Raw genomic sequence first — 11630 nt, forward strand, 5'->3', positions numbered from 1 at the left:
CAGCTGTTCCCCTGCTGTGTAGCCGGCAACGTGACCTGCAAACGCCACGCAGGCACATGAACTGAAATTAAAGGGAACCTGGCCCCCCCCAGGTGTTTCTATGTATAACAGCCACCTAGTACAGCAGTACTGCTGCATTTGTACAAGGTGGCTGACTTTTTCTCCTTGCCCACGTGGAACTCAACACGTACAAAATGTGTCTCATTGAGACCATTCCACTGTCCCTGAGGTGTGACTTTCCTTTCTAATGATACGCAGCACCCCCCTTGGTAGCGTTTCCCGTCTTTTGTCATCATGGTTAGCTGGCTGCGCCTGTGCATCCGCCCTGCTAGAAACAACGCCCCTCGTTGTCATATTTATTTTGTCAGTGAGGGTGTGGTTTATGGGCACGAGCAGTGCATATGTTCGCCTGTCTTAACTCATCTCCTTCCGCCTTCTTCAGACTGTGCGGCCTCCTGGCCGTGGTAGGCGATAAGGGATCAGCTGAGGCCGCCCAGTCTGGAGCAGGTGTAAGGACATGTGTAAGCGGCAAACCTATTTACTGCACAAGGCCACGAATCCCAGCCACGCAGTGTGATTTTTTGAAAACACACTGTGGGTCTGGGATTCATGTCCATCGCTAACCGCAACGGCCGAAATGAAATGAGGTCAGAAGACAGGAAGCGCTCACAGCGCATGGCCAAGGGATCACAATAGCGCAGACTCCTGTACAGCAAATAACAACGCTCAGGAATCTGCGCCCAGTACCTAGGTGCAAATTTTGACACCTGTGCTGCGTCTCCTTAAAAAGACAAATAGTAGTGTATAACGTGGCACAGCTGTGTCGGTGCTCAAGAGAAGTTTCCCACACCAGTATACAGTAAGTAAATAACTTGGCACTCAACTTGGTGGATAGTGATAATAAAGAAAATGATTTATTACTTTGAATAGCAGTCCAGCAAAATAAACGTTTCGGTCAAACAATCAGACCTTCTTCAGTACGACTGTACAGATATAACAAAATGTAACAATATAATATCAAAATAACAATAAGATAAATCTCATAAAGTGAATATGTGATGGGTAAGAAGGAAGGGGAGAGGGGATGGGAAGAGGTAACATTTCAACATACCCGACTGCTGGAGTGTAGATGTATACAAGGTACTAGTATATGCAGAGAGGCTCCTATGATGGGATTTTATTTCTATGACCTCTGAGACAAAGTCAATATAATAGAATTTAGTAAAGGGAAATATATGCCATATTAGTCAAGAAATAGAGAACGGGAAAAAATACTAACCGAATAACTGTCATGGAAGTTTGTGTATTAAATCCACACTGGGAATGTAGATAGTCTAATGGAAAAATACACGAAGGTATAAGTATTAGCAACATGGTGCTGTACCCTAGAGATAGAGGAAAAAATGGACTCTCACCTGAATAAAACATTTTAGAAGGGACACTCTGAGAATGCAGGCACATTAGAAGTAAAATCCAAGAGTTTTGGCTAAATATAAAGAGACACACAGTACTATAGTGATGTAGCCATAAGAATGAGCGATTCTCAAGGAAAAAGCTATATATCTAACCTTGAAGTGCGGTGGTCTAAACCACAAAGAGCAGGAGGAGCGATGATTCAATGCACGGTGTTACATGGAGCCTAATCAGCGCAGGAAAGCTCCTAGATGATAACAACGTATGAGTGGTGTCCCATAAATAAAGAGGCAGAAAGAAGGTATGTAGCTTACCGGAATAAGACGGGCAGAGGGAGTACGTCAACGCGGTGTCCACCGCTGGTTGAGTACCCCATGTCCAGAATGACCGGCCTAAATAGTGTAGGGGCGGGACTATCAACCGGATCCGAAACCGGAAGTGACGTGTCATCCCGGAGAAGGATGTTCTGCATGCGATCGCACAGTACTCTGGGAGATGTAGTTTGAATGACCGGAAAAACCGGAAGTGATGCGAATCAGCATCCTGTAGGGGCGGAATAACCTGCAGAGCTTGATCTGAATACATAGCTTACAGAAAAACGCAGGGAGATCTGGGAGATGTAGTTTGAATAGCCGGGAATCCCGGAAGTACGTCATAAAAAATGACGTGAATTAACACAATAAAGGAGCGGGATTGCCCGCAGGGCCAATAGCCCGGGTGCATATATTATGAGGGAGTAGCCAGAAAAAATAGCACAAAGCGGTATAACAGAGAGATATATTACAGGGAATAGACTAATGTCCATATATGATATAGATATCTCATAAATATAACACCATAATGGCCATACGCACCGAGTTAATAAATGTAGAGCCAGAGAGGAGGAAGCTATGTATGTTTGGAACATATGTAAATATAAGTATATATAATACAAATATGAAAGAGTAGCATATAAATATGAAAATATATATATATATATCCGCGCAGTCGGGTAGGGGACAAGGAAGGGAAAAATCCAGGACGGGAAAGGAGGTAGGCAGTGACTTGCATGTTGGGTATCAATAAAGGCGATTCTGTAGAGAAAAATGAACATATTAGTATATGACGTATATAAATAAAACACTGTATGACTCAATAGGTGACCTTAATATGAGAAATCAAAGTAATATAAACAATTTTAGATAAAAGCCAAGGAGTCATAGTCTCTATTTAAGCCTTTTGGAGCTAGGGTTTGCAATTCATGAATCCAATATGCCTCCTTTTTCTTCAGGAGGTGGACCCTATTGCCACCCCGTCTTTGTACCGGGACGTGTTCCAAAACTTGGAACCTGAGTTGCGATATGTTATGACCTTTGGCAGAGAAATGGGATGGAAGTGGCAGTAACAAATTTTGACAGCGAATGGTAGATTTGTGTTTGGAGATACGGGATCTAATGGGCTGGGTTGTCTCACCAATATATAAAAGGCCACATGGACATTTAATAGCGTAGACCACAAATGACGATTCGCAGGTAAAATAGCCTTTAATCCTATATCCCTTACCAGAGTGGGGGTGATAGAAGACGTCTCCCTTAATAACACTATTGCATTGATTGCAATGCAGGCATGGGAAGGTGCCACATTTAGGTTGATTAAGGAAGCGTTGTGTTTTATCTTTGTTAGTCCCCAAATCAGCTTTAACTAGGGAATCACGGATGTTTGGGGGACGTTTATAGCATGGTAGGAAGTGTTCCTGGAACTCTGGAATACGTGGATGAGCTGTGCGTAAGATGTTCCAATGTCGTCTAATGCTATGATGCAGAATATGTACGTAAGGATGGTATATATGTACAAAGGGAACCCTTTTATTACTGGGGGGACGTACTATGGTGTTGGGATCAATGGCCTCGGTTAAAAGATCCGGGGGGTATCCTCTTTCCCTAAATTTGGAGTACATTTCATCTGTCCTAGTTTTGAGGAGAGTAGGATCTGTAACTATCCTTTGTACCCGTTTAAATTGAGATCGAGGGATAGATTTTTTGGTGGCATTGGGATGTAGACTATGATAGTGTAACAGGCTGTTTCTGTCTGTTGGTTTAGTATAAAGGTCAGTCTTGAGGATGCCTGATTCATCTCTAAAAACCAGGGTGTCTAGAAAGCTAACACTGTCTGTACTGCTCGTCATAGTGAAAGTAAGTCCTGGCCAAGCTGTGTTGAGGGTGTGAAAGAACAGATCCAACGTCTGAGGTGTGCCAGTCCATAAACAGAAGACATCGTCTATATACCGTCTCCAAAAGGGGCAGTAGGCTTGAAACAGAGGATCGGGGTATACAATCTCCTCCTCGAACAGGGCCATGTAGCTGTTGGCATAGGGTGGGGCAACATTAGACCCCATAGCGGTACCTTTCGTTTGGAGAAAGAATTGGTTCTCGAACATAAAAAATTTTTTTGTGAGAACAATTGTCAACAGGTCAATACAGAGATTAATAACGTCAGAATGAAGAGGCGAACTAGTCAGGAGGTGTCTTACACTGAGAATCCCTTGTGTGTGGGGAATGGAGGTATAAAGATCTTTAACGTCTAAAGAGACTAACAGAACATCAGATGGAAGTGAGTCTAAGTTTCGTAGTTGGCATAAGAAATCACCTGTGTCCAGGAGAAATGAAGGTAGGTTGCGTATAAGTGGGGTCAGATTCTTTTCCAAAAAGATAGCAAGAGGGGAGAGTATGGACTCAGTAGAGGCCACTATGGGGCGGCCCGGAGGATGTTCGAGGTTCTTATGGATTTTGGGCAGTATATAAAATACTGGAGTTATAGGAAAGTCCTTGGTTAAATACTCTCGTGTCTTATGATTAATGACACCCTTTTCAATATAAGGATCCAGAGTGTCTCTAATATGATTCCTGATCATGATTGTGGGGTCAGATGGTAACAGTCTGTAAACGGTATTATCATGTAATTGTCGGTAAATCTCTTTAATGTAGTCTGATTTATTCATGACCACTATAGCACCGCCTTTATCGGCTGGCTTAATGATGATGTTTTTATCATTACGTAGTGACTGTAGGGCTTGAAAATCAGGGGCACTGAGGTTAGCAGCGGTATGTAATTTACGTGCCTCAATGTCCTGACGGAGTTTGGAAAAGGACTGTTCGATGAAACCAATAAAGGTTTCAACGGCATGAGAAGTCCTAGGGGGTCTATACGTGCTTTTATTACGTAGACCTAGGCTATCTGAAGAGATGAGAGGACCGGAGGTATCAGAAGTGGTTACAGGTAACATTTCGGAAGAATCGAAGTGTACAAGTAATCTCAGACGGCGATAGAAACGCTGTAAGTCCATATCCATGTTGAACGTGTCAAATTTGTATGATGGGCAGAAGGACAAACCTTTCTGCAGGACGTTATGTTCCGCGACACTGAGGGTCCTTGATGAAATGTTTATAACCAATGGTGTTTTACCTGGGACCGGGTCACCCTGCAGAAGTCCGCGTCTCTTCTTTCGTTGGCTCCTCCGGATCCTCTTTTTCTTTGTGGTTGTCGTCGTCTGCGTTGTCCTAAAAAACTGTTGGATCCGCCCGGAATGTCACGTCGGTCTGTTTCCGAACCTGAAGTGGAAAGGTCAATGGAGGAATGAAAATCAGATCTAGTGGTATTAGAGTAGAATGAGGGTTTATCTTGCCAACGATAGACACGATTGTTCTCGTAGTCGTCTGAGTCTCTTTGGAATTTTATCCTTTTCCTACTTTCAGTGTCTCGTCTATGTTGGTCAGTGACTGTTTTTATTCGGACTTTCAGGGCTTCTATTTCTTCGGCAGTGCCGGAGGAGGATAGTTGTGTCTCTATGTTCTTTATGATATCCTTGCTGGAAACTATGGCCCTTTGTAGATGTTCCACTGTAAGAGTCATTAAATCGAATGAGCACTTATTCAGTATTTGTTCATATTTTTGACAGAATTCCTGACAGTCACTGAACAAGGTAGGACGGAGGGGAACTCGTAACCCTCTTGGGATTCTCTTCACACGGAGGTATTCGGTAAGGGTGGCACAATGTAGTTCCAAATTGATCTGGCGTCGCTGTTCGCGCTCCAGATCCCTCCCTCTCGTTTCTCTTGGAGGTGCTTTGAGAAAGTCACTAGGGAGATTCAACTTAGAGAGTATGTTGTTAGTTTCATCCGGATTATAAGAAAATGTCAGTGATGACATATCAGACAGCGTGCTCACGAAAAAGGAGAATCAAATAGTAGTGTATAACGTGGCACAGCTGTGTCGGTGCTCAAGAGAGGTTTCCCACACCAGTATACAGTAAGTAAATAACTTGGCACTCAACTTGGTGGATAGTGATAATAAAGAAAATGATTTATTACTTTGAGTGCCAAGTTATTTACTTACTGTATACTGGTGTGGGAAACCTCTCTTGAGCACCGACACAGCTGTGCCACGTTATACACTACTATTTGATTCTCCTTTTTCGTGAGCACGCTGTCTGATATGTCATCACTGACATTTTCTTATAATCCGGATGAAACTAACAACATACTCTCTAAGTTGAATCTCCCTAGTGACTTTCTCAAAGCACCTCCAAGAGAAACGAGAGGGAGGGATCTGGAGCGCGAACAGCGACGCCAGATCAATTTGGAACTACATTGTGCCACCCTTACCGAATACCTCCGTGTGAAGAGAATCCCAAGAGGGTTACGAGTTCCCCTCCGTCCTACCTTGTTCAGTGACTGTCAGGAATTCTGTCAAAAATATGAACAAATACTGAATAAGTGCTCATTCGATTTAATGACTCTTACAGTGGAACATCTACAAAGGGCCATAGTTTCCAGCAAGGATATCATAAAGAACATAGAGACACAACTATCCTCCTCCGGCACTGCCGAAGAAATAGAAGCCCTGAAAGTCCGAATAAAAACAGTCACTGACCAACATAGACGAGACACTGAAAGTAGGAAAAGGATAAAATTCCAAAGAGACTCAGACGACTACGAGAACAATCGTGTCTATCGTTGGCAAGATAAACCCTCATTCTACTCTAATACCACTAGATCTGATTTTCATTCCTCCATTGACCTTTCCACTTCAGGTTCGGAAACAGACCGACGTGACATTCCGGGCGGATCCAACAGTTTTTTAGGACAACGCAGACGACGACAACCACAAAGAAAAAGAGGATCCGGAGGAGCCAACGAAAGAAGAGACGCGGACTTCTACAGGGTGACCCGGTCCCAGGTAAAACACCATTGGTTATAAACATTTCATCAAGGACCCTCAGTGTCGCGGAACATAACGTCCTGCAGAAAGGTTTGTCCTTCTGCCCATCATACAAATTTGACACGTTCAACATGGATATGGACTTACAGCGTTTCTATCGCCGTCTGAGATTACTTGTACACTTCGATTCTTCCGAAATGTTACCTGTAACCACTTCTGATACCTCCGGTCCTCTCATCTCTTCAGATAGCCTAGGTCTACGTAATAAAAGCACGTATAGACCCCCTAGGACTTCTCATGCCGTTGAAACCTTTATTGGTTTCATTGAACAGTCCTTTTCCAAACTCCGTCAGGACATTGAGGCACGTAAATTACATACCGCTGCTAACCTCAGTGCCCCTGATTTTCAAGCCCTACAGTCACTACGTAATGATAAAAACATTATCATTAAGCCAGCCGATAAAGGCGGTGCTATAGTGGTCATGAATAAATCAGACTACATTAAAGAGATTTACCGACAATTACATGATAATACCGTTTACAGACTGTTACCATCTGACCCCACAATCATGATCAGGAATCATATTAGAGACACTCTGGATCCTTATATTGAAAAGGGTGTCATTAATCATAAGACACGAGAGTATTTAACCAAGGACTTTCCTATAACTCCAGTATTTTATATACTGCCCAAAATCCATAAGAACCTCGAACATCCTCCGGGCCGCCCCATAGTGGCCTCTACTGAGTCCATACTCTCCCCTCTTGCTATCTTTTTGGAAAAGAATCTGACCCCACTTATACGCAACCTACCTTCATTTCTCCTGGACACAGGTGATTTCTTATGCCAACTACGAAACTTAGACTCACTTCCATCTGATGTTCTGTTAGTCTCTTTAGACGTTAAAGATCTTTATACCTCCATTCCCCACACACAAGGGATTCTCAGTGTAAGACACCTCCTGACTAGTTCGCCTCTTCATTCTGACGTTATTAATCTCTGTATTGACCTGTTGACAATTGTTCTCACAAAAAAATTTTTTATGTTCGAGAACCAATTCTTTCTCCAAACGAAAGGTACCGCTATGGGGTCTAATGTTGCCCCACCCTATGCCAACAGCTACATGGCCCTGTTCGAGGAGGAGATTGTATACCCCGATCCTCTGTTTCAAGCCTACTGCCCCTTTTGGAGACGGTATATAGACGATGTCTTCTGTTTATGGACTGGCACACCTCAGACGTTGGATCTGTTCTTTCACACCCTCAACACAGCTTGGCCAGGACTTACTTTCACTATGACGAGCAGTACAGACAGTGTTAGCTTTCTAGACACCCTGGTTTTTAGAGATGAATCAGGCATCCTCAAGACTGACCTTTATACTAAACCAACAGACAGAAACAGCCTGTTACACTATCATAGTCTACATCCCAATGCCACCAAAAAATCTATCCCTCGATCTCAATTTAAACGGGTACAAAGGATAGTTACAGATCCTACTCTCCTCAAAACTAGGACAGATGAAATGTACTCCAAATTTAGGGAAAGAGGATACCCCCCGGATCTTTTAACCGAGGCCATTGATCCCAACACCATAGTACGTCCCCCCAGTAATAAAAGGGTTCCCTTTGTACATATATACCATCCTTACGTACATATTCTGCATCATAGCATTAGACGACATTGGAACATCTTACGCACAGCTCATCCACGTATTCCAGAGTTCCAGGAACACTTCCTACCATGCTATAAACGTCCCCCAAACATCCGTGATTCCCTAGTTAAAGCTGATTTGGGGACTAACAAAGATAAAACACAACGCTTCCTTAATCAACCTAAATGTGGCACCTTCCCATGCCTGCATTGCAATCAATGCAATAGTGTTATTAAGGGAGACGTCTTCTATCACCCCCACTCTGGTAAGGGATATAGGATTAAAGGCTATTTTACCTGCGAATCGTCATTTGTGGTCTACGCTATTAAATGTCCATGTGGCCTTTTATATATTGGTGAGACAACCCAGCCCATTAGATCCCGTATCTCCAAACACAAATCTACCATTCGCTGTCAAAATTTGTTACTGCCACTTCCATCCCATTTCTCTGCCAAAGGTCATAACATATCGCAACTCAGGTTCCAAGTTTTGGAACACGTCCCGGTACAAAGACGGGGTGGCAATAGGGTCCACCTCCTGAAGAAAAAGGAGGCATATTGGATTCATGAATTGCAAACCCTAGCTCCAAAAGGCTTAAATAGAGACTATGACTCCTTGGCTTTTATCTAAAATTGTTTATATTACTTTGATTTCTCATATTAAGGTCACCTATTGAGTCATACAGTGTTTTATTTATATACGTCATATACTAATATGTTCATTTTTCTCTACAGAATCGCCTTTATTGATACCCAACATGCAAGTCACTGCCTACCTCCTTTCCCGTCCTGGATTTTTCCCTTCCTTGTCCCCTACCCGACTGCGCGGATATATATATATATATTTTCATATTTATATGCTACTCTTTCATATTTGTATTATATATACTTATATTTACATATGTTCCAAACATACATAGCTTCCTCCTCTCTGGCTCTACATTTATTAACTCGGTGCGTATGGCCATTATGGTGTTATATTTATGAGATATCTATATCATATATGGACATTAGTCTATTCCCTGTAATATATCTCTCTGTTATACCGCTTTGTGCTATTTTTTCTGGCTACTCCCTCATAATATATGCACCCGGGCTATTGGCCCTGCGGGCAATCCCGCTCCTTTATTGTGTTAATTCACGTCATTTTTTATGACGTACTTCCGGGATTCCCGGCTATTCAAACTACATCTCCCAGATCTCCCTGCGTTTTTCTGTAAGCTATGTATTCAGATCAAGCTCTGCAGGTTATTCCGCCCCTACAGGATGCTGATTCGCATCACTTCCGGTTTTTCCGGTCATTCAAACTACATCTCCCAGAGTACTGTGCGATCGCATGCAGAACATCCTTCTCCGGGATGACACGTCACTTCCGGTTTCGGATCCGGTTGATAGTCCCGCCCCTACACTATTTAGGCCGGTCATTCTGGACATGGGGTACTCAACCAGCGGTGGACACCGCGTTGACGTACTCCCTCTGCCCGTCTTATTCCGGTAAGCTACATACCTTCTTTCTGCCTCTTTATTTATGGGACACCACTCATACGTTGTTATCATCTAGGAGCTTTCCTGCGCTGATTAGGCTCCATGTAACACCGTGCATTGAATCATCGCTCCTCCTGCTCTTTGTGGTTTAGACCACCGCACTTCAAGGTTAGATATATAGCTTTTTCCTTGAGAATCGCTCATTCTTATGGCTACATCACTATAGTACTGTGTGTCTCTTTATATTTAGCCAAAACTCTTGGATTTTACTTCTAATGTGCCTGCATTCTCAGAGTGTCCCTTCTAAAACGTTTTATTCAGGTGAGAGTCCATTTTTTCCTCTATCTCTAGGGTACAGCACCATGTTGCTAATACTTATACCTTCGTGTATTTTTCCATTAGACTATCTACATTCCCAGTGTGGATTTAATACACATACTTCCATGACAGTTATTCGGTTAGTATTTTTTCCCGTTCTCTATTTCTTGACTAATATGGCATATATTTCCCTTTACTAAATTCTATTATATTGACTTTGTCTCAGAGGTCATAGAAATAAAATCCCATCATAGGAGCCTCTCTGCATATACTAGTACCTTGTATACATCTACACTCCAGCAGTCGGGTATGTTGAAATGTTACCTCTTCCCATCCCCTCTCCCCTTCCTTCTTACCCATCACATATTCACTTTATGAGATTTATCTTATTGTTATTTTGATATTATATTGTTACATTTTGTTATATCTGTACAGTCGTACTGAAGAAGGTCTGATTGTTTGACCGAAACGTTTATTTTGCTGGACTGCTATTCAAAGTAATAAATCATTTTCTTTATTATCACTATCCACCAAGTTGAGTGCCAAGTTATTTACTTACTCCTTAAAAAGACAAGTCACGCCTCCACAACTGTTTGACAGTATAATGGGCTAAATAGTGTACGTGTTTTAGTCAGCGTGTGCAAGGAGCAAAACAAATAGAGCAACCTTTTAGTTGTGCAGCATTAATGCTGCACAAGGTGTGGCTCTTGTACCTTGCAACACCTGAGGGGGGTTAAAGGTAACCTTTGAAATTGGTTCAACTAGGCTTCGGCCTACACTCTGCTCCTCTCCTGCTGACCCTGGGCTCAAACACCGCTAGTTTTTGCCTGGAACTGCTAGCTGCACAGAGAAAAACACCAGTCAATGTGTTAGTGAGGTTCAGCACCGCCAGCTGTTCCCCTGCTGTGTAGTCGGCATCGTGTCCAGCACAAGCCACGCTGGCACAACTGACCAAAAGCTGCCACCAGTGCAGGCTTCGGCCTACACTCTGCTCCTCTCCTCCTCCTGCTGACCCTGGGCTCAAACACCGCCAGTTTCTGCCCGGAAGTGCTAGCTGCACAGAGAAAAACACCAGACAATGTGTTAGTGGGGTTCAGCACCGCCAGCTGTTCCCCCGCTGTGTAGCCGGCATCGTGTCCAGCACAAGCCACGCTGGCACAACTGACCAAAAGCTGCCACCAGTGCAGGCTTCGGCCTACACATTGCTCCTCTCCTCCTCCTGCTGACCCTGGGCTCTAACACCGCCAGTTTTTGCCCGGACATGCGAGCTGCACAGAGAAAAACACCAGTCAATGTGTCAGTGGGGTTCAGCCCTGCCAGCCTTTCCCCTGCTGTGTAGCTTGCAACGTGACCTGCAAACGCCACGCAGGCACATGAACTGAAATTGAAGGGAGCCTGCCCCCCACCCCCAGGTGTTTCTATGTAAAACAGCCACCTTGTACAGCAGTACTGCTGCATTTGTACAAGGTGGCTGACTTTTTCTCCTTGCACACGTGGAACTCAACAAGTACAAAATGTGTCTCATTACAGACCATTACAATGTCCCTGAGGTGTGACTTTCCTTTTT

General features: G+C 43.5%; 1 long non-coding RNA gene across 1 annotated transcript; it reads right to left on the reverse strand.

Annotated features, from left to right (window-relative positions):
• Positions 1–885: 885 nt before the first annotated feature.
• Positions 886–2477, reverse strand: LOC138672188 (uncharacterized). Its single transcript, XR_011319629.1, has 3 exons — positions 1416–2477; positions 1280–1334; positions 886–1192 (listed from the first exon to the last, which is right to left on the reverse strand). It is a non-coding gene; the product is annotated as an uncharacterized lncRNA (long non-coding RNA).
• Positions 2478–11630: the final 9153 nt, after the last annotated feature.

This window comes from Ranitomeya imitator, chromosome 3 (assembly GCF_032444005.1).
Source record: "Ranitomeya imitator isolate aRanImi1 chromosome 3, aRanImi1.pri, whole genome shotgun sequence".
Classification (NCBI taxonomy): Eukaryota; Metazoa; Chordata; class Amphibia; order Anura; family Dendrobatidae; genus Ranitomeya; species Ranitomeya imitator.